This window comes from Mesoplodon bidens, assembly GCF_964165515.1.
Source record: "Mesoplodon bidens genome assembly, chromosome: 11".
Taxonomy (NCBI): domain Eukaryota; kingdom Metazoa; phylum Chordata; class Mammalia; order Artiodactyla; family Ziphiidae; genus Mesoplodon; species Mesoplodon bidens.
In genome coordinates this window covers 94,424,460-94,445,771 of record NC_138167.1, presented here as the reverse complement: position 1 = coordinate 94,445,771, position 21,312 = coordinate 94,424,460, and the positions used below count along the sequence as shown (strand labels likewise).

The window sequence follows — 21,312 nt, the reverse complement described above, 5'->3', positions numbered from 1 at the left end:
TTCTACACCAAGGATTCTGACATTATGATTTAGACTCCAAATGCCCTTTTTCAGTACCTCTTGTAATACCTGAATTAACTTAAAAACATCACTTTTCTTTGAAGTACTTCAGTTTTCTGTTCAAAGTCACTTTGCACAGTTCTTTAAGATTTTGGGAGCCCTTCTCTGGGAATATCATTCACCTCCTTGTAAATTAGCAGGGACAATTAGCATCCAGCAGATTAGATTAAGGAGGGGCAGGCTGTCTGTTCCATCCCATTGTCAACGAGCACATCTAGCGGCTCATGTTAGGTCTGCAACCCTCAGTTGGGAGTCAATAATCAACCATAGGTACTTTCCAGGAGCTATACTGACTTCTTGGAATCAATGGCACTCAGGGGATTTATTACATTGTTACATTGTTTTTCCCAGAAATCTAGCTTTCCTATAATAGAACATGCTTATTGATTTTAGAGTTCCAGTAGAACAGTTTGTTTCTCTACTCTCCTACTTACATCACTTTTTAAAATTCTTTATCTGTGTGGCTTTGTTTTGATTTCCAAATATTTTCTCATCCTATTTCACAAAGCACATTTTCTCCTGAGTGTCTCCCTTGATGCAACAAGTAGCATATGTGGTACTAGTTAGAAATTTACACAGTTGTTCTCTTCATTCCTGAGCCATCAGTCTCCATTCTCTGAATGCTTGCTATGGATTTTTATATACTCAATTTCCTTAGACTTTTGTACTATTTCTTCTTTCTCTAGTGGTTACTCCATTGTATGAATCATGTTTGGCAAAATGAACATTTATCCTAGGATCAAAATTCCACAGACCTGATATTTTCTACAAATATGGCCCTGGGCAGGTCGAAACTATTTTGAGCACCAATTTCTCTAAAAAATGGGAATAATGATCTCTATACCTCAGAGTCGTTGTGAAGTAAAATAAGACAATACATGTGATTTTTTGAATAATAACACACTATAGAAATCCTTGCTATTCATAGTTTGGTAACCATTCATTCATTCATTCATCCATTCTTGTATTCAAAACTATATATTAAACTTTATAAAATGTCCTTTTCACTTTGGTCCAAGTCCTTGATACTTCCTTGTCTTAGAGATTTTTGCTCACCAAAAGAGGAACTATTGGAAAACCGTGCTTTTTCCTATTTTAATTAACAACGTATTTCATTAAAAATATTATATCTTCAAAGAGCATGAAAATAAAAGGAGATATTTCCCACAGACTAAAATAAATTTGGAGGGCAGAAGGTACGTTCCACCCCTAGGTACTTTAGGGCAGTAGCTGGGGAGATTGGTAAGACTCTGAAGAAATACTTGTGATATGCACCCAAAGAATAGGCACCCAGGAGCACCAATGAGTGCTGTAATGGTTAATTTTATGTGTGGACTTGACAGGCCTAAGGGATGCCCAGACAGCTGGTAAAACATTATTTCCAGGTGTTTCTGTGAGGGTATTTCCAGGAGAGATTAGAATTTGATTCAGTATACTGGGTAAAGGAGATCCCCCCTCGCCAACGTGGGTGTCATCATTCAATCCACTGGGAACCCTAATGGAAAACAGATAAAGGAAGGGCAAATTCATGCTCTTATTGAGCTGGGACATCCATCTTCTCCTGCCCTCAGATATCAAAGTTCCTGGCTCTCGGGCGTTAGATAGGACTGAATTATTCCACAGCTTTTTTGGTTCTCCAGCTTGCAGATGACATATTGTGGGACTTCTCAGCTTTCATAACCACATGAGCCAATTCCTATAATAAATCTCCTCACATTTATCTCTATGGATTCTATTAGTTCTACTTCTCTGAGGAACCCTGACTAATACAAGTACCAATCTTTCAGAGTAATTTTTAAGCATCGGAGGAGCTCCTATAGGCAGGACAAGCGAGCATTATACCTCAATCAGCACTTACACGTAGAAAATATCTTGATATTGCATTGGACTATGGAAACACTGTATACCTGGGAGAAAGGGAATTCCTAATAATGACTGAATTTATTTATAACTCAGAAAGATAGATCTAGGTGAGACTCAGATTTAGTTATTAAAAAATAAATTCTCATTTCCTCAAGTCTGGGTTTTTGACTGATTAATATATACAATAAAAATGTAACATATGTCCTACAACACTAGACTTGTTTCTTTGGCTGCATAGGCCCTCATTAGGCTAAAGTATATCAAGTGAAATAACATTATCTGACTGCTTTGAGAATCACTCCTCCTGGATTCTACAAAGAATTTCAGGATAAATTGCTAGTTTGATTACCTTTTTGCTCCTGGTTATATACTCCACAACCATATAATAGAATATTGTAGTGCCATGAAAAATAATTCTTCTGAAAACTAAAGATGGAAAATGCTGAGGATTGATTTTTAAATAGAAAACAGTAGAATTCAGAGCTGGAAAAACAGAACGATGCTAAATTTTTAGTAGAAGTGGTAGTAGTGATGGTGGTGGTATGTATGTACATATCAGGATGTGTAAGGAAAGATGATGGGGAGATGAGAAATTCACTAAAATTATGCAAAAATTATGCTTTTCTCTGAATAAAAGGATTGTGTTTAAATTCTTACTTTTTCCTTTTATTTTCCATGTTTTTAAAACTTTCAACTGTAAGAATGTATCACTTTTTATAATCAAGCAAAAACAATAAATGTTATTTTTGCAGTTCCCTTCTGACACTTTCTTATGTTATCTCCCTCCAGTTGTCAAGGAAAAATTGGTTGCCAAATACCAGGAAATTAACAGCAATTATCACCAGCTGTCTAACTGCTACCAGTAGTCACTGGACTGTAATCCACCCAGCATGAGATAGAAAACCTTGAAGGAATAAAGTCGATGATTAATCAAACTTGAAAAATTAACTTCCCGGGATAGCATATATCAAGATGGCTTACTCACTGAGCACTAGACATCATTCCCGAAAGTCCCATCCTAATGATTTCAGCAGCATTAGCTCTTCAAAACAGGTTGCTAATAGTTCACTCTACAGAAAAAGAATTTCATGTGTTTGAGATAACTTCTAAAATTCTAGCTAACAATGAAATATTTCATTGTCTGGGAGGTGAAAATAATATTTATCTGTAAGATTTTCTTTAATCAGCATTGGGTTCAAGTGCACAAAGGGCATTACTGGATTGCATACTGACTTTACAAAGATAGAGAGCTCTCATCTTTCTCTCTACACTTCCTAAAATCCAGGCAGGTAGACTACATGAGGGCATAGATATTAATTTTGAGATTTTGAGGAGAGGCAGCAATAGCACCCTTCTTTCCTACTCAAATACTGATCAAGTTAAAATATAGACAAAATGTTAAGACAGCTAGAAAATCAAAATCAGGCAGAGCACTTCCATTTGTGACCAAGGAGACATTCGTATATTGACCCAGGTTTGGCCAGACACCAACCTTGTTGGAGGTAATCCTAGCGCTGACCCTACCACAGGGGCAGAAGCTGCCTTTGCATAACTGTTAGTGGTGGAGGAGCAGAGCAGAATGTACGCTTTCTTTGGGCAGAGTTGTATTTCAGCAGTGGTTCTCAAAGTGTTTTTCCTGGACTGGCAGCATCAGCATCGCCTGGGAATTTGTTAAAAATGCAAAATCATGGGCCCACCTTAGACCTACTGAATTAAACCTCTGGAAAGGGGGACCAGAAATTTTTTTTTTTTTTTTTTTGTGGTACACGGGCCTCTCGCTGTTGTGGCCTCTCCCGTTGTGGAGCACAGGCTCCGGACGCGCAGGCTCAGTGGCCATGGCTCACGGGCCCAGCCGCTCCGCGGCATGTGGGATCCTCCCGGACCGGGTCATGAACCCGTGTCCCCTGCATCGGCAGGCAGACTCTCAACTACTGCACCACCAGGGAAGCCCAAGAAATTTTTAAAGAGCATCTTTAAGTTTTTTTTAAAACCACCTGCATTAGAGAGATAGAGAGAGAGAGAAGGGAACTAAAATACACATGCGCACTACATTTTTCCAAGCTCTCCAGTAAAATAACTCACTCCACATTTGTGGGAAGAAGTGAGTGAGGCGGATTAGGAGAGAGGCTAGGAAGGTTACACTTTTGGAACTCCGTCCAGATAGAAGGAAATATCAGGAGTAGGGAAGCAGCATCCCCCTACTAATCTTCTTTAGCCATTAATTCTCCTAACCTATTGAGTTTAAACCTTAAGCTTATGATTAAATAGGGATTTACCTGTCCCCGTTGATGGAGATTACAGGAGGATCCTGACAGTTTTCCTCTTTCATGAGGCCACTTCTCCCTTTACCAAACTTTACTTCTTTTAGTACCTTCTTGGAATCATTGGTGGACAGTGTAGATTTTGTTCCTCAAAATTTCTGAAATGATTTAAATTACAAATTAATTAAATTGGTTGAGAAAAATTTTAAAATTATGACTAATCCCTCCAAAATGAAAAGTTTAAGGCTAATCTAATTATTATGAAATAGGGATATTTACAGACTGCTTTTGATGATGAGAAAGAAAAATCTTTATTTTTAGGCCCAGAAATTTTTAAAAACTTAACTCAGAAGATTTATCTAAAAGTCTCTCAGCAGAACTTGCAAATCAAACTTGAAGAATCTACTCGCAAAATTTCAGCTAATGACCCACTTCGTCAGGCAACTACTCTTTTTTATTTAATCAGAGAAATGATCTATGGTGCAAAATACTTTTAGTAGTCCAATCATTCCTGTGATAAGTAAAATTATATAACTGTATAAAACTGCACAATGTCCAAACTGAAGGCACAGTACCATCACAAGTTGAACTTGTTGATTTTCTCCTTGTGTACAACTAATTGCAGTGGAGGATTGCTCATTTCCTGTTCCACTAGGAATTAACTCCAAGGCCATTTTGTACTTAAATCCAACAGGACCCTCTCATTTCTATTTCCCATCTCAAATAAACCCACTCGTATTGTCCAACATAAACTATCTAAGATTCTACAAATAGAAACAAATATCAAATTAGAATATTCCAATAATAGTAGCCAGTAGAGATTCCCAGATGTAAAATAAATTTTCTCTCAATTTTATATTCCAAGGAAGAAATTAAGAGACAAAAATTAAATTCAAGACATCAAAATCCAAATGAATTAAAGCCTCAAATTGAGCCATCTTGTTTTTTGTTTATTTATCTATCTATCTATCTATCTACCTATTTATTTATTTTTGCGGTACACGGACCTCTCACTGTTGTGGCCTCTCCCGTTGTGGAGCACAGGCTCCGGACGTGCAGGCTCAGCGGCCATGGCTCACGGGCCCAGCCACTCCGCGGCATGTGGGATCTTCCCGGACCGGGTCATGAACCCGTGTCCCGTGCATCGGCAGGTGGACTCTCAACCACTGCGCCACCAGGGAAGCCCTGTTTTTTTTTTTTGTTGTTGTTGTTTTAAGTAAAAGGCCCCAAAAAATAAAATTCTTCTCAAACTTTTTATCATGTTGGGTCTTAGAGAGGGTTATTGATGCTCCTATGGAATTGGGGCTCCCTCACAGCCACCAAGGAAGTGGTGTAGCTCCTTTAGGACCACAGAACATGAATCTGTCTCTCATAAGAACCATTTCAAAATCTCTGAAGAAACAACATAAGGAAATTATGCAATATGGCAGATATCTGAGAGGCTCTCTCCTAAAAAACACTCCCAGATAAAACACACTTTTTAATACATTGTTAAATTTATAGGAGCTGAGAGAAATCTCCATGTTACCCCCTCTCTGTCCAAAATAAGAAAAAACAACAGCCCATGAGCTGAAACCTGAATAGGGAGTAGCTAATGGTAAGTGAAGGTGAAAGGGGGTGTTGCTCGTATAATTGTTTAGACCAGAATACTGAACTTTGGGTCTCTGGTGAGCTCTTGCGAGCTGAAATTGAGACACCTGCATTAAATCTGGGACCTGGTTCCAGCAAACTTTCTCTCTCCCTCCAGGAGAATAATTTCAGTTCTGGTACTTAGGATTCCCACCTGTTAAAAGCAATTGGATATGAGTATGTCACCAAAGATGACCAAAACAAGAAGAATTCAGAAGGAATAACAACAAATTTAGACCTACAAAGACATCAGGATTTTTTTTCAAATTTCACATTTATTTTAATTATTAATTGTTACATGACAAACCACCCCAAAAGTTTTGGGCTTAAAATAAACCTTTTTTTAAACTTCTGTGTGTCAGGAATCTGCGAAAGTCTTAGCTGGTAGCTGCAATCACTGGGGCTGGGGGAGCTACTTCCAAGGTGCCTTCTTTATTCATATGTCTTCTGCCTCATTGATCCTTGGCTTCTCTCTCTCCAAATGGTGTCTCATCCTCCAAGTTCTGGCCACTCAGCTTGAGCTCAAGGATGGCAGTTTCATGTTAATCACACTTCTGCTATGTCTGTTGGCTTCCAAGTAGGGTTGCCATATTCAGCAAATAAAAATATAGGATGCCTACTTACATTTGAATTTCAGGTAAACAGACAATTTTTCTTTAGTATAAAATATCGTAAATATTGCCTGGGGCACACTTATACTAAAAAATTATTAACAATCTTAATCCCAAGAAGTAGTTAAATGGAAGACTTTCAAGCCATTTAAGGGCCTTGCTCAGAATTAAAACAGCGTCACTTCCAACACAGAGTATTGGTCAAAGCAGTCACAGTATTCACCCAGATTTGAGTAGAGAGATAGTCTCACTTCTTGATGAGGAAGTGGCAAGGTCACTTTGCAGAAGGGCATGTGGGATGGGATATATTATGATGGCCATCTTTGGAAAATACAGTCTAAAAAAAGAATAAGCATAAGTATGTGAGAAAAGGTTTTAAAAACACCATGTTCTAATGCTGGCCTTGTAAAATGAGTTTGGAAATATTTCCTCCTCTTCAATTTTTTGAAAGAGTGTGAGAGGATTGGTATTAATTCTTCTTTAAAAGTTTAGTTTACCAGTGAGGCCATCTGGTCCTAGACTTTTGTTTTGGAGGAAGTTTTTGATTGTTGATTCAATCTCCTTACTCATTACGGTATTGGTCTGTTCAGGTTTTTTATTTCTTTATGATTCACTCTTGGTAGGTTGTATGTTTCTAGGAATATATTAATTTCTCCTAGGTTATCCACTTTGTTGGTGTATACTTGTCCATAGGAGTCTATTTATGATTCTTTGTATTTCTGTAGTATCAGTTGTAATGTTTCATCTTTCATTTCTGATTTATCTGTTTTTCTTCTCTCTTTTTTCTTGGTCTAGCTGAGGGTTTGTCAATTTTGCTTATCTTTTTTCAAAAGTAACTTAGTTTTATTGATCTTTTCTGGGTTTTTTTCTATTCTCAATTTCATTTATTTCTGCTCTGATCTTTGTCAATTCCTTCCTTCTGCTGACCTTAGGCTTAGTTTTTTCTTTGTCTAATTCCTTGAGGTGTTAGTTTAATTGAGATCTTTCTCTTTTCTTAATTTATTACAATAAACTTCCCTTTAGAACTACTTTTGTTACTTCCCATAAGTTTTGGTATGTTGTGTTTTCATTTTTGTTTGTTTCAAGATATCTTTTGATTTCTTCTTTAACCCATTAGTTGTTTAGGGGTGTGCTGTTTAATTTCCATAAAACTCAAAACTGGATCAAAACATTTTTTTAAAAACTATATTTCAATATCATTGACAAAAGTACAGGAAGAAAGAATTAGAAAAAAATAAAGCTTTTAGGTAAGACCATAGATGGTAAAAAGAAACATAAAAAATGTGGCAAAAGAGAAAAAATATGTTAAAACAAGTCCAAAATTATCAACAATAACAATAAAATTAAATACACTGAACTTGCCAGAGATTCTCATATTGGAGAGGAAAACATTCTACCCTATATGCTCTTTATAAGATACACCTAAAATATAATAAAATGCATAGTTTTATCTAAGAGGCTGGAAAAAGTATACCAGGACAATACTAATGAAAAGAGAGCTGGGGTGATTCTCTTACTATCAGATTAATTTGACTTTAAGCCAGTGAACTTGGTTAGGGTACAGCCTGAGATGCAGGAACAAGTGAGACTTCAAATACAGCTGCTCTATCCTGTAACAGTCCAGGGGCAAGAGATCAGTCAGTCCAGGGAAGGTAGCAGCAATGACAACAAGGTCATTAGAAGACTCAGAGTCCTTCGGCTTCATTGGTCCACAACCATCGAGAGTGTTGTTCATTTTTTTTTTTTAGAGCCTAAAGCTGGGTCACCAACGTGTCCATGTTTCAGCTGACAGAACAGAGAAAAGAAGAGAGAGAAAGCAATCATCATCCTTCTAACATAAGTTGTTACATTTTTACTCCTATCTCATTGGTTAGCACTTGGGTACATGGATACAACTGGTTGCAAAGGAGGGCAGAAGAGGAACTCTCTTACTAGGAGGCTATGTGCCATCTAATTCAATAGAACAGGAAGACATAACAATTATAAAACTGAAAGCCCTTGATAAAATACCTTCAACATATGTAAGGCAAATATAGAGGATGAATCTGATGAATTGACTATTATAGTGAAGTATTTCAGTATGCCTTTCTCAATGATTCATGAGTCATGCAGAAAAAAAGTTAATAATATAGTAAGTTTGAAAAGCACAGCTAATAATCTTTATTTAATGAATACATACGGAGTTCTGCATCCACAAATTAGAAATACACATTCTTTACAAGCACTTATGACTTATTTACACAATCTACCACACACTAAAGTATAAAGCCACTCTCAACAAATTTCAAATATCACTCTTATTAGATATTTTGTGACTACAATGTTACTAAATTGGAAGTTAATATCCAAAAGATACACTTGGAATACTAAAAATACACCATTCAAAACTATGAGTCAAAGAATTTATCATAAAACTTCCTAGGAAGCTAGTTTATTTGGGGCCTAAACAAATCCATAGAAGAATTTTTGAAAACGTGTGAAAATGAATGTCTTCTCACGAGAGATTGTAGATGCTATTACACTAGACAAAACTCACATTTTAATGTATACAAGGCTCCTGAAGTATGGGGCTCAAGGAGGAAATGGAACTTAAGATATATTTAGTATAATAGATGGAGACGCAGCAATTAGATGACCTCATTTACAACTCTTAAATTTTTCAAAGAAGAGGTAGTAATAGCTTGTATTGTTTCCAAATATTACTCCTACTTTCTGTAAGTAAATTATGAATCTCATCATTGCCATAAGACTTGCAGTGCCTCCTATGGAAGAGTATACATATGTCACATTGATGTTGGGTTTGGCCACGTCACTTGCTCTGGTCCAACAGCATGTGAGCAAACGTGATATCCATCATGTCCACACAACAGCTTTAATAGCCACGCTCTTTTTTTTTTTTTTTTTTTTTTTGTGGCCATCTCTCTTACTCTTTTCCCTCTGCCATGAGAACAGCATGTTCCAAATATGCAAAGATTCTTCAGCCCGGATCCTGGAATCGAAAAGAAATGTGGGGACTTCCCTGGTGGCACAGTGGTTAGGAATCCGCCTGCCAATGCAGGGGACACAGGTTCAATCCCTGGCCCATGAAGATCCTACATGCCATGGAGCAACTAAGCCCATTCGCCACAACTCTAGAGCCCGGGAAACTCAACTACTGAGCCTGAGCTCTAGAGTCTGCTGCGAGCCACAACTACTGAGCCCACATGCTGCAACTACTGAAGCCCGTGCACCTAGAGCCCGTGCTTCACAACAAGAGGAGCCACTGCAATGAGAAGCCCGTGAACTGCAACAAAGAGTAGCCCCCGATCTCTGCAACTAGAGAAAGCCCACGTACAGCAGCAACAAAGACCCAAAGCAGCCAAAAATAATTAATTAATTAATTAATTGATTAATTAATTTTTTTAAAAAAAAAATGTGGAACAGACCCAGGTGATCTAAAGTGACTAGCAGCTAACATGTTTTTTTAAAAAAGATTTTTTTAAAACCATGGAGACTGTGGGATAGTTTACTATAGCAGCAGACTAAGGCAGACACTGTGCCTGACACCTCACTCATCATGCATAAACAGGAAGCATGAGCATATTGTTCCTAAGTATGTTAATGGTATGATGCCAAAATTCACATGCTAATGTGAGAATTTCCCTTATTGTGTGTAGATTCACAGTCATGAATCCCAGGCTTCTGGTGTAAACTAACTAGGATCCTAGTGAGACTAAACTGTGGGGGTAGAAGCTTTCCCTATTCTACTCCCCTTCACTCAAATAATTGAGGCTTTCCTAATGGCTCTTGGCAATATAATTTTGCCTGAAATAACTTCTGCTGAATGGGGAATGGTTACTTTTCTAAATTCAATAGGCTTGGGAGCAGAGGTACACTTATGTGTGTTCTACAAAGTATTTGGACTTTAAAACTGTGAGCCACTTAGAGACTTGGCATTCAATTAATTAACTTCTGAGTTCTTCTAGGGTGCAGCTGTTGAAAAAGTCCAAAATCACCCCCAAATACAGGAAATCCCCCCAAGCTCAGATGCAAAAGAGAAAGAGAGAAGGATAAACATTTGATTTTAATTTCTTTGAAATTTAACGACCAGGAACAAGAGTATTTGATATTAAACTTCAATTTCTTTACATTTTTACATTTTTGAGTTTAACATGCAAGAGGATTTAATTTCCTTGAATGTCAACTTCTCCCTGGTGATTGATAATATGAAGGGATTCATGTTGAAATTTGGGGTATCTCCATGTTGACTTCATTATCTGAATAGCTTAATGTGGTCATTTGATGCTGTCATGAACTCCTGATAGGCTATGTTGGAACAATCTGGGAAGGGAAATAGACATGGAAATGAATTTTCAATGTTTTACAAGTGTGACCTAAATGTTAATTTAATATTGAAAGTTGTCCGATTTCAGAGCCTTGTGGCGACAAAATTGTACTGCCCATCAGTGGTCTAAGAAAAATACCCAAAGGAGCTGTGGTTTATGTAGAAGAAGTGGCCTCATGAAGGTAGAAGCAGGAGTGTCATGTAGGTAATGAATTCTTCCTCCAAAGCGAACACTGGTAATCCACAGGCTTATTAGATAAACCCAGTAGACTAATAGAACAAGAGTAGCTAGATGTTAGGGGAATTGAACTCTTTTTCACACTCTTGATATTTATTTATATGTAGCAGGAGCTCCACTATCATTGCATCTCTTCACTCATTCCACCCCACCAACGATCCATGAGTGGGTGAAAAGAAATTGGGCATGTTTAACCCAGCCATTGGCTGTCCTTTCTCCCTACAGAAAGAATGTGTTCCACTCTGCTGCCCCATTCTACAAGTTGTATACAGAACTAACTGGGAATGAGTTTTTGTTTTGTTGAAATAGGCAATACTGAGGTAACAAAATCTCAGTGACTTCACGTATCAAAGTCGGCTTGGATCAGCAGCTCTCCAGAGCTACTCACTTCCAAGCAATGAGTCAGAAATCCAGTCGGCTGGGCTTCCCTGGTGGCGCAGGGTTGAGAGTCCGCCTGCCGATGCAGGGGACACGGGTTCGTGCCCCGGTCTGGGAAGATCCCACATGCCGCGGAGCGGCTGGGCCCGTGAGCCATGGCCGCTGAGCCTGCGCGTCCGGAGCCTGTGCTCCGCAACGGGAGAGGCCACAACAGTGAGAGACCTGCGTACCGCAAAAAAAAAAAAAAAAGAAATCCAGTCGGCTTATGTCTTGCCATTGTACCACTTGAGCATATGAATTTCTGGTAATGTTGCTAAGGTGAAGACAAAACATTGCACAGCAGCTTTTAGATGCTTTAACCTGGAAGTGACATACCATATATGTCATAGGGCATTGTCTAGAACTCATCACATTATTCAGTTTAACTGCAAGGGAGCTAGGGAATATTGAAAGCATGTGCAGATTTGGTAAGCAGCTGATATCTCTGCTACAGTAGATTTATAATATTCTGGTCAGCACTGTTAGTAAATTTGTTTGCCTGTAAGATATAAGACATATTTACCTATATCAAGTTTATCGGTAATGAAGACGATATTTTTTATCCCGTCTGCCCCATTTGTCTTGTTTTTTAATTGCTTCCGAATTCGGGTGGGGTAGAGATGTGATTTCTATTGCCACCTCCAGTGGCCTCAACAATGAGTACTAAACAATTAGTAAAGATAATTGATCTTTACAATTATCTGAGGATCTCAACAAAGAAAGATTACTGTAAATCAGACAAAGATTTGGGAAGTAGGTAGAACTTAACCTCAGATTTGAAAGATAAAAGAGACTTAGAGTTATAAACATTTTTAGTATCTCTTCTAAGTAAAATCAGCAAAAAATTTTCTGAAACTGTATCTTCTTAATAAAATAAAGACAAAAGAGATATGGAAAAGTCAATGAGCTAACCGAAAGGTTTTGACAGTCTAGAAATGTTAAGTCCTGCAATGTAAGGTTCCTTGCTTCCCTGTAATACGACACCATTATTTTTCTTGATGGCTTAACAAGGATGTGTTGAACGTATGCCAGATCCATGCACATACAGACATATTCCATTAAACAATGTGACAGTGAAGAGGCCTTGAATGAGATCCAATATGGCATTATGTGCTAGCAACATTTTAAGATACTCAATCTGATCCATTGTAAGTCTTCTTCTTCTAAGTCCTTTTTCTTGCAAGTGCACAAAGAAAACTGAACTTTGTCAGTTACTTTGAATGTCATGTTCTGCATTCACTGCCATAGTAATCATCCTAGTAGGTTTTCCACGAATCTTGGTAAATGCCAAGATATCTTCTTTGAAAACTGTTATCAGATAATTACCTCACTCCATTTGGCTGTTGTGAGTCTATAAATATGTCATGTATTTTTAATCATAAGTCCAGGCCTACAAGATTCCAAACTTGGTATTCTTTACTTTTGTAAATATTAATCTGATGCTTATGGGGGAAAATCAATGACTTTTTCTTCAGTGACTGATTCTCATCTAAACAAGAAGCTACAATTTACTGAAATTCAATTAATGACATTAAACTTCAATATGTATAATATACAAGAGTGAATTCCTTGAATAAATGTTTATCACATAATGATTTCCTTCATAATAAGCAGAAATAAGTTCAAGAAGCAAGATAAATTTCATTATATAGGCAGGCAATGTTTAGGGTGATTTTTGTCCTATAAATAATTTTTATTAAGCAATATGCCCTACTGTTTCACAGGACTGATTCAATATTATGTAAAAAAAAACCAATTACTTCAGATTCCAGTGCTGTGTCTGCACTGCCTTAGTCCCCATTCAAATCTTTTATATCTATATTAAAATTATTATTATTATTATTTCTTCATTATGTATTGGTCAAATGGCAAGTGATAGAAAGCCAATTTAAACCAGCATAAATAAAAGAAGAGAGGAAAAAAAAAGTAAAAGGAAGAAAGGAGAAAGGGAGGTAGAAAGAAAGGGAGGGAAGGAAGGAGGGAAGACAGGAGGGTAGAAAATTAATCGCCCACTAACTAAATGGTCTAGGAGTAAATTGTGCTCCCTTCTGGCATAAATGGATTTAGATATTCAAATATTATCAGATTCTCTCTCTCTCTCCTTGCTCTCCTTGGAAGATGGATACTAGTGGTACAGTCCCTAAGCTTGAATCTCAGTTTAACAAAAATAAAGTCCAGAAATAAAATAAGTCCACAGGAGACTCTAATTGGTCCATTTCAGATCATATTTTCAAACAAACCCATGAGTGCAACAAGAAGAATGGAATATTCTGATTGTCCAGGGTCGGAATTACCGACCCACCTCTGTTACCAGATTTAACAGAGAAGTCAGTAAAGAAAACATGGTTAATAAGCTAACAATAATATGTAACACTACTGTTTTATTTAGCATCAGGCACGCTGCTTGGTATAATCTCAAGGACTGATTAATATAATAAGCCTAACACAGAAGTACTACTCTTATTCCTCTTTTACAGGTGAGGAAACCAAGGGCAGAAGGACTGAGAAAGTGACAGAGCAATGAGGAGCAAATTCAAGACACAATTCAGGTAGTCTGACCTTACAGTACAATCATTAAATATACATGGTGGACAGATTAAAATAGATATAGATATAGATATAGATATAGATATAGATATAGATATATAGATCCTTCTACAAACTGCTTTGTCCAAAAATAATGACTCCTGAAAAATCTAAAACTCTGCCTTTACTGTATGTTCACCTTTACTGGTGAGCTTTTCCATTTTGTAATTTTCTTGTTTCTAAATATGGCCTTTTCTTTTCTGCCTAGGGAAATTCCTTTAGCGTTCATTGTAGAGCTGGTTTGGTGGTGCTGAATTCTTTTAGCTTTTGCTTATCTGTGAACATTTTGATTTCTCTGTCAAATCTGAATGACAGCCTTGCTGGGTAGAGTATTCTTGGTTGTAGGTTTTTCCCTTTCATCACTTTAAATACATTGTGCCTCTGCTTTCTGGCCTGCAGAGATTCTGCTGAAAAATCAGCTGATAACCATACTGGAGTTCCACTGTATGTTATTTGTTGCTTTTCCCTTGTTGCTTTTAATATTTTCTCTTCATCTTTAATTTTTGTCATTTGACTACAATGTGTCATGGTATATTCCTCGTGGGTTAATCCTGTATGGGACTCTCTGCACTTCCTGTACTTGGGTAACATTTTCCTTTCCCAGATTAGGGAAGTTTTCAGCTATTATCTCTTCAAATATTTTCTCAGGCACTTTCTCTCTCTCTCCTCCTTCTGGGACCCCTACAATGCAAATGTTAGTGTGCTTGATGTTGTTCCAGAGGTCTCTTAAACTGTCCTCATTTCTTTTCATTCCTTTTTCTGCTCTGCAGTAGTGATTTCCACTACTCTGTCTTTCAGCCCACTGATCCATTCTTCTGCTTCATTTATTTTACTATTGATTTCTTCTAGTGTGTTTTTCGTTTCAGTTATTGTAGTCTTCAATGATACATTGGATATGTTTGGTTGTTCTTTATATTTTGTAACTCTTTGTAAAAACTTCTAATTTCTCTCTCTGTGCATCCATTCTTCTCCCAAGTTCTTAGATCATCTTTATGATCATTACTCGAACTTTTTCTCAAGTAGATTGCCTATCTCCACATCACTTAGTTCTTCTGGGATTTTATCTTGTTCCCTCATCTGAAACATATTCCTCTGCCACCTCATTTTGTCTAAATCACCTCACACCGGTCAGAATGGCCATCAACAAAAAGTCTACAAATAATAAATGCTGGAGAGGGTGTGGAGAAAAAAGAATCCTCCTACACTGTTGGTGGGAATGTTGGTGCAGTTACTGTGCAGAACAGTATGGAGGTTCCTTAAAAAACTAAAAATAGAGTTACCATATGATCTAGCAATCCCACTCCTGGGCATTTTCCAGAGAAAACTATAATTCAAAAAGATACATGCACCCCAATGTTCATAGCAGCAATATTTACAATAGCCAAGACATGGAAGCAACCTAAGGGTCCATCAACAGATGAATGAATAAAGAAGATGTGGTACATATATACAGTGAAATATTACTCAGCCATATAAAAGAATGAAATGATGCCACTTGCAGCAACATGGATGGTCCTAGAGATTATCATACTAGGTAAGTAAGTCAGACAGAGAAAGACAAATATCATATGATACCACTTATATGTGGAATCTAAAAAGATGATACAAATGAATTTATTTACAAATCAGAAATAGATTCACAGACATAGAAAATTAACTTATGGGTACCAAAGACAAGTGAGGGAAAGGGATAAATGAGAAGTTTGGGATTAAAATATACACACTACTATATATAAAATAAACAACAAGGACCTACTGTATAGTACAGGGAACTATACTCAACATCTTGTAATAACCTGTATTGGAAAAGAATCTAAAAAAGAATATAGATAGATAGATAGATAGATAGATAGATAGATAGATAGATAGATCTGAAACTAACACAACATTGTAAATCAACTATATTTCAATAAACATTTGAAAAATAAAAACTCTAGACTTTAGACCTCCAGCTATCATGCATATTTCTTCTCTCTAATGTATGGCATACTTTACTTTGTACTTTTCCACTGGGCCCATGGGAGGAACTACTTTATATTAATCTCCTGATTTTAACCATAAAAACCACATGGAGAAAAAATCCAGTACCCCAAAGAATAAGAAATATTATTTTTTAAAATTCAGGAATGGAAGTTAATTTTATGATACATTCACTGTTGGGTTAACAGCATCCATACCCAGAAATGTTCTAAACACATCAAGCAGCTCAGCTTGACTGGCACCCCTTTGGATTCCTATCAGATATAAAACAGAGGTGTTAGGACAGTTTTGAAATCATTTTGAAAAAACTACTTTATTTGACCCCAAATACACATGCTGGGTGATTATCTGCTTTCATCCTCCACCACAAACTGCTTTTATTTTCTTTCTCAGCATTCACCAGGAAGAGAATGACCATCTATTTTTGAGATTATGTTTGAAGTTGGAAGTATATGAGCATATGTTTTTTTATGAAAAAATTAGTAGCATATAGAACAACAATTCTTCACCAGTGTGTTGTCATTTATAGCAATCTGCTATGTTGGTGAAAAAAGTGGGGGAAAAAAGAGAAAAAAATAAGAAGAGGAAATGGTGTGTGAGTCATCTAGTCTTATAGGCATTCCAATAGCATCTTTTATGGCATCCTTTATAAATCAGTCGTTGTAGATTTTTTTTTATATCTTGGAGTATAATTGCTTTACAATGTTGTGTTAGTTTCTGCTGTGCAGCAAAGTGAATCAGCTATATGTATATATATCATTGTAGATAAGTAGATGCAAAAATCTAGTTTTCATTGTAGAAATAATTATATTTCTATAAGAAATATTTATGTTTATTACTTTATATATTAAATACAAATATAAACAAAGTATATACAGACGTATATTATATATTTATTTCTATAAAGATTATTTATATATTTTGTATATATATGCATATATTCATATTATATGCATATGACTCCTTCCATAAAATAAATATAATTGATAGATATTTTATAAATATGTTGCTATGGACTAAACTGTATTCCCCCCAAATTCACATGTCATAGCCCTAACCCCCAATGTAACTGAATCTGGAAGCAAGGTCTCTAGGAGGTAATTAAGGTTAAATGAAGTCATAAGGGTGGGGCCCTGATCAGATAAAACTGTGGCCTTAAAAGAAGAGGAAGAGAGAGAGAGAGTTCTCTTTGTCTCTACTATATGAGGACACAGTGAGGAGTCAGCCAACTGTAAGCCAAAACGAGCTCTTTCACCAGAAACCAAATCAGTTGCACCTTGATCTTGGACTTCTTAGCCTCTAGAAGAATGAGAAATAAATTTCTATTTTTCAAACCACTCAGTCTATAATAATATTTTGTTATGGCAGCTCAAGCAGACTAAGATATATGTATGCATATATAATACTGGTAACAATGGTTGACATTTATTTAATGCTTACCAAATGCCCCAGGTGCTATTTTAAGCTAGTTACATGCATAATTTCATTTGCTTTCCACTACAATTTTGTGAGTTGTGCATTATTATTATAACAGTGTCATATGTTAATCAATTGTTCACATTCACATAGCTGATGCTCAGTGGAGCCAGGATTTGAACTTGTACAAGATAAATAAATAAGTTCAAGATAAACTAATAATAGAAAAATAGAAGAAAGCAGGAAAAAATGGGTGTAAATAAACTATTCACCATAAAATATATTTTTTTAAAACTGAAAGAAAGGCATTGTAGAAATTGAGACATAGAGAAAAGATATTTAATGTATATTTTTAAAATCAACCATAGGTATCACCTTATAAATTAAAAACTGGTGGTTAGATAAATTTTTAAAGGATAGAATTTTAAGTGTTTCCTTTTGAAATGTATTTTATTAACTTACTACCAACCTCCTTCAGTGCTTTACTTAAAGGTATCTTAGTGCTTTTATAAGTAAGTGCCTCCTATTTCAGCACAAATGCAAGTGTTGAATATAAATCAATGGAAAATATTATCCTGCTCAATATCATGTCTTCTATTTTTAGCATGTAAGCAGATTTCTTCTGCATAATGTTAGTGAGCACAACTTTCTTATCATTTGCTTTTCTTATCTAATGAACATACTCTTAGACTGAGTTATTTTTTTCCATTGTATAAAAATATAGTACTCATTTGAAAATCTTTAGTGGATTTTTCCAGTTCCAATGCACATACTTCAAATACACACACACACACACACACACACACCCCATTATCAGAAAATTTATAATGTTGAAAATTTATTTAGCATTTATAATATAGGGAAAGACTAATAATATAATAAGTATGTCAAACATAAACATTTCCAAAATATTGACCATATACTCAGTCCTCAAATTTTACACTAATAGTAGAATACATTGTTTAGTTAATTAAATATGCTATACAAATTTTATGGGGTTTAAAAATCTGTTTTTCTTTTCTGATATGATGAAATATGCTCAAATATGAATTCACATCTACCAGTTATCAACTGAGACCTAAAATGGTTAAGAAAAATTAAAGAAATTCACATTTAAGGAACATATATATTTGTTTTAAACTAAAAATTGAAATATTTTAATTTTATTTTGTTACTATGAAAAAGCATATCAGCTAGGACAAATTTTAGCTTCTTATGAAGAGAACTCAAAATAAATATGGCTTTTACAAAGACACAGAGAGTACCAATTATAAAAGGAAAAATTGATAATTTGGACACCAACAAAATTTTTAAACTTCTTTTCATCAAAATCCATCATTAAGAAAATGTACAGGTGAATCACAGATTGGGAGAAAATATACACAACACATGTATATGACAAATGACATAGCATATATTTATAATGTATATCTTATATACATCATATATATGTTTATCTTTTGCCTGTTTCAAAAATGAGCAGAAGATTTGAGCAGACACTTCACAAAAAAACATATACAAATGGTCAATAAGTATATGAAAAGTGTTTAACATTATTAGATATCAGGGATATACAAATCACAACCACAACAAGACATCAGTATATTTCCACCAGTGTAGTTAAAATGAAAAATATTGACAGTACCAAATGTTGGAGAGGACGTACAGCCACCAGAACCTCCAACCTTGCTGGTGGGAATACAACATAGTACAACCACTTTGGAAAACTAACAGTTTCTTTAAAAATAAAACATATTTAACCTATGGGCCAGCACTTTTCCATTCCTACATATTTGTCCAATGGGAATGAAAACATATACCTACATAAATCTATGGATAAAAGTATTCCTATTAATTATACTCATGTGAGCCCCAAGTGGGAAACATCCATTAAGAGGAGAATGATTAACTAGCTGTGATTCAATGGAATAATAACTCAGCAATAACAAGTCTAATATTGATACTCTTAATAACATGGATGGATCTCAAAAGCCTTAATCTGAATAAAAGAAGCCAGATACAAAATAATACATAGTTCATGACTATTTATATTAAATTCGAGAATCAGTGAAACTGATCTACAGTGATAGAAATCAAATCAGTGGTTGCTTCTTGTGGAGGTCAGGGAAATGATCGGGAAGATACAAAAGGAAACTTTCTTGGTTGATGGAAATGTTCTGTATCTTGATGGCGGTGTGGGTTACATGAGTGTATGTTTGTCAAAACTAATTGAACTTTACACCTGCAATCTCTGAATTTTAATGCATATAAATTATATCTCAATAAAAAATTACTTAAGGAAAGACAGATGTTTTTTTCTGTCTCTTATACAAGGAAGTCCAGGGGAATAGAATGTAGCAGTTCACTTCCACCAGAAAGCAGATTCTGAGACAGAGTTTGGTGTGTGAAGGATGTTTATTTGGGAGTTCCTTTGGGATCGACACCTGTGGAAAGGAGAAAGGGGAAGCAGGATTCAGCAGCAGAAGTATTTGAATGTAACAGAGGCCCAACAGCACCAGCTGACCCCACCAGGACCTCTCAAGCTGAAGTGTCCTATCAGAGTTGTGCCCATTGGGTAAAAGTGGCCAGACTTTTATCTATCTGCTCCAGTGAGTGATGGGATGTGAGACATTCCTGGGCGGGTGTGAGCTCAGTTGAGCTGAAGTCTCTGTATCTGAGGCAATCTCTAAAAGGACCAACAGCTGAAGGGATTTGCTGACAGCATTCCCAGCACCGGGGACAAGTCTTTTGATGAGACATCTGGGAGGCACACGGGCATACCCCATGTCCACCAGAGGTAGGGTTACCATTTTTAGCAAATGAAAAACAGAATACCTAATAATTTTTGTATAAGTATTGCATAAAACATGCTTGTAATAATACTAAAAAAAAAAGGTTTGCTGTTTATTTGGAATTCAACTTGTACTGCAGCTGGTCTCACACAGTAACTGACACTTACCTCTCATCACCATCCATTCTAGATTCCCCTTACGCTCATCTACTACCTTTGCTGGTTTATATGGTGGCACAACCCAGACCTTACCTTCATCCTAAGAGGGCTGAGCCCCTAGTCACCAAGATCTTCTCAGGTTGGGGATGCTGACCTTAGCTATTTACCCTCACAACAGACAGGAGAGTAAAAAGAGGCACCTAAGCAGATTGCCTGGGTGCCAAACATGTTCTCCCCACTTCCACTGAGTAACAACAGCTCTAACTCTTCCTGATAATTGGGGCCAGTAAGCCCTGCAAGATGGTAACTCCTCTTCCTGCCTACTGGTCCCTGGACACAAACTTCCTGAAGTGCCGTGGCAGTCATAGCTTAGAGTTCAATGCTTCTCTCATGTGTCCCCTGGTGAAAGTGTTCCCTAACATGCAGAGCTCATAGTTGTTGGTACAGGCAGCACACATCCCCAGCTGGGCCATTGGGAGTTAGAGTAAGCATGGCTGGTGCCATATAAAGGTCTTTGATTCATGACATGCACTGTGCCATGGAGTATGATGTCCCATCATTGTAAGATATCAACTCCAAGCTGGTGCCTCAGGTATGCCTCCAGCAGGACATTCCAATTCTCAGAAACTTGCTGCATGGTGCAGTGTGTGATACAACTAGTGGATCCCGTGATCATAGTCCTCATTTGCAATAAAGTGGGTCCCCTGGTTTGATGCAATGTTATGTGAGATCCTAGGCCAGAAATTAAATACTCCATAAACTCTCAAATAGTGATATTGGTTGAGGCTCTGCAGGTAGGAAAGGCAAATCATACTCAGAAAAAGTATTTTTCCTGCCAGATCAAATTGCTGGCCTTTCCTAGAAGAAGCCTCATGTAGAATGGTGTCATATTAGAGGCTCAAGAATGGTCTCTGCTGCTGTAAATTTGGACATTCATTAGCTAAATCAGACCTCATGTTGTTGGGCTCAAAAATAGC

At 36.5% G+C, this 21,312-nt stretch overlaps 1 long non-coding RNA gene across 1 annotated transcript in view; it reads left to right on the top strand.

Annotated features, from left to right (window-relative positions):
- Positions 1 to 13,882: 13,882 nt before the first annotated feature.
- Positions 13,883 to 21,312, top strand: part of LOC308625576 — a 74,950-nt gene continuing 67,520 nt past the window's right edge. Inside the window, exon 1 of the long non-coding RNA XR_014017119.1 lies at positions 13,883 to 13,952. This is a non-coding gene — a long non-coding RNA (uncharacterized lncRNA). The remainder of the gene's footprint in view (positions 13,953 to 21,312) is intronic.